The sequence below is a fragment of the Papilio machaon genome, chromosome 3, assembly GCF_912999745.1.
Source record: "Papilio machaon chromosome 3, ilPapMach1.1, whole genome shotgun sequence".
Classification (NCBI taxonomy): Eukaryota; Metazoa; Arthropoda; class Insecta; order Lepidoptera; family Papilionidae; genus Papilio; species Papilio machaon.
The window spans coordinates 9874970-9877849 of record NC_059988.1 but is presented as its reverse complement, the minus strand read 5'-3'; the positions used below and the strand labels follow the sequence as shown (position 1 = coordinate 9877849).

General features: G+C 36.2%; 2 non-coding genes across 2 annotated transcripts; one reads left to right on the top strand and one right to left on the bottom strand.

The window, feature by feature from the left end:
- Window positions 1-1071: 1071 nt before the first annotated feature.
- Window positions 1072-1143, bottom strand: Trnaw-cca. Its single transcript has one exon. It is a non-coding gene; the product is annotated as a tRNA-Trp (tRNA).
- A 1195-nt stretch (window positions 1144-2338) lies between these two features.
- Window positions 2339-2410, top strand: Trnaw-cca. Its single transcript has one exon. It is a non-coding gene; the product is annotated as a tRNA-Trp (tRNA).
- The last annotated feature ends 470 nt before the right edge of the window (window positions 2411-2880 follow it).

Below are 2880 nucleotides of genomic sequence, written 5' to 3'. Positions count from 1 at the left end.
TTGTAAAGACTATCTTTATTACTCCAAAAATATTATTAGACAGTGTTACACATGTTTTAACCCTTTGACCGCCGCTGATTGATTTTCTTGACGTCAACGCGGTTGTATGTTTGACCAGAAATATGAATCACTACAATGCTTTCAGTATAAGTACTATTTATTAGTAAAGATTACATTTCACAAGCCTACGCATAATAATGTTTCAATAACTATGATTTGTCAAAAATCCGTACTGGAGGCTAGTAGAGTCACGGTATAAAAGGTGTAATGTTTTCGAAACACTAAGTTTTTTTATACATAGTAAGGCCCTGACGAATAAAATCGATATAAGACATTTGGAGATATTGGAATAAATGTAAAATAATTTTCAAACTTTAAAGCCTTCTAGCGACTAAATGAAAACTTTGGATAGAGGTGAATTTGGCTTAATCGTCATATTTTCTAACATGAAATCTGTGATACTCCGTTGTACACCTGATTCCCGAACATCCTGTATATTTGTGTTTTTTCATTGTTTTTTTGTTTTTAAATATTTACCGTAACTCCTTATTTTAAATGATTATCAGCTTCGAGCATGTACATATTTTGAAAACTGTTAGGCATATCGCATAAAACGGCATTTCTTTTTTTTTTTTCGACATGACACCACGTGCTTGGAGGGCAAAGGTTACTAGGGAAGCACAAATTGCAAATGAATGTGGGCAACTTCGTTTGTACATACGGCGCAAAATACAATGGCAATGTGTGGCGTAGGATGTCGGGCCATACCTCACTAGACTCCTAATGTCCTAATACTCTCTCGCGGGTGACACGTGTTTCGTCACTGTTGATGACGTATACAAAAGCTAAGCGATAAAATAGATAATTAGTTAGTTTGATTTGAATTTAAATAATTCTATTGGTCGAAATTAGACCATAACTAATAACCAAAAACAATTGTTTTATGCACTTCACCACATTAACAAAAAATAAAATAAATGATTGTGTCAGTGATCTTTTATTTTATTCCAAAAATTAATCAGTGTTCATTCCGGTAGAGACGTAATTTTAATAAAAGAAAGAGACTTGATTTGACCCCGACGTGATTTGAACACGCAACCTTCTGATCTGGAGTCAGACGCGCTACCGTTGCGCCACGGAGTCGATGACAATCGTGTGAAAATTATCAATATTACTAATATTATAAATGCGAATGTTTAGATGGATGGATGGATGGATGGATGTTTGTTAGAAAGTATCTTCAAGACGGCTAAACGGATCTCAATTAATTTGGCATGGTTGTAGAGCATAATCTGAAGGAACACATTTAATTTAGTTTTTTTCGACTATCGACTATTGATTGTCACGAAAAAAGTGGGCCGGGCACGAATATTTGTGACAATCGCCTTCGTATCTTCACCGTCAAAATTGTCAAAATTCGTATGAAATTTTTGGTGTACTTTCCATTCCACCCGATAAATGTCAAAATTTGTCGAGAACTTATATCGTCATTTATAGTCACAAATATTTTCTACACTAACTACAGAGTGAGTAAACTACGTTGCACTTCTGATGCTCTTGTTTTGTGAGCGTCCAAACACGTGACCTGGTGTTGTACCTTTTAGCAGCCGACCGGCACTGGAGCACAGGAGAGGACACATTGATAATGGAACACGTGCCGCAGCATCCGATGTACCAGGTGATCAGAAAAACCGAGGTAGTATTCGTCATCTCATCTTGTTTGTTCCGTGTCTGTTCCGTTCCGGTATGCTGGCTGCATGCAGAAGCAGCACGTGTTCTCTTAACTAAAACACGAGGGTATCAGAACACAGTGTTGGTAAATAAATTCAACAATATTGATTCCGAATTTATTGATTGTCGTTGTCACGACTTTCGCTTTTCATGGAAACAGCTGTACAACTACTAGGTACAAACAGAGATCTTAAAAGGATCACCTCTTCCACAGTTCTGATGTTCTGGTACTGCAAGCAGATAGACACGTGTCTTGGTTACCTTGACAACGGATTGCTTTTGTTGTGGTTGGTGTTTTTTTGGGTTGGTATTTGAGTTTTATTTACATAATTGTTTTGAGTGTAAAAAATAGGAACATTCTTTACGTTTCACGTAAGCTAAAACGGCAGCAATCAGGGAGAAGTTGTGGTGGCTTTTGTAACGGGTCACTGACTCACTGATACGCGTTGACCACGAACATCCTGGTACTGTTATATTCCTGTGTTGAGAAAAACCTTCGTTTATTTCATTACTATTCTCGAAATGTGTTATCAATTTGTTTAATGTCCTTTTCTATTAGGGTGTAAATGGGGGTAATCATTTTAGATATTTCAAACACTTTATCATCGACTCCGTGGCGCAACGGTAGCGCGTCTGACTCCAGATCAGAAGGTTGCGTGTTCAAATCACGTCGGGGTCAATCAATCTTTTGCAATTATAAGAGGAAAACTGTAACCTGGATAGTTTTGTAGGCCTAGAATAGTAATAGTAATAAATAGAAAATACATATTTTTTTAAAAGATCCTGTTAGAGTCGGCAGAGACTTTCAAAAAAATAATGAAAGAAGGCTCACGAAGCTTAAGTAAATCTTTCTATTGTTATGAGTACTGACTTTTTCGTACGTTCAGATAAACCTCGTGGACGAACTGTGCTCATTTTATTCTCAAGTAAGTAAACACTTATTTTCAGTAAAATAACAATTTGTAAAATATATTTCTGACACCATGTAAATCTTTCTTTCTTTCTTCTTCCTAAAATATTAAATGGGAATCAGATAAAACCAATCTTGACTAATTATTCATTTTTACTAAAGAACACCCACACATGGACACAAATGCACACATACATGTTATCATCCCACTTATCTACTTTGCAGGGTCTAACTGTGAA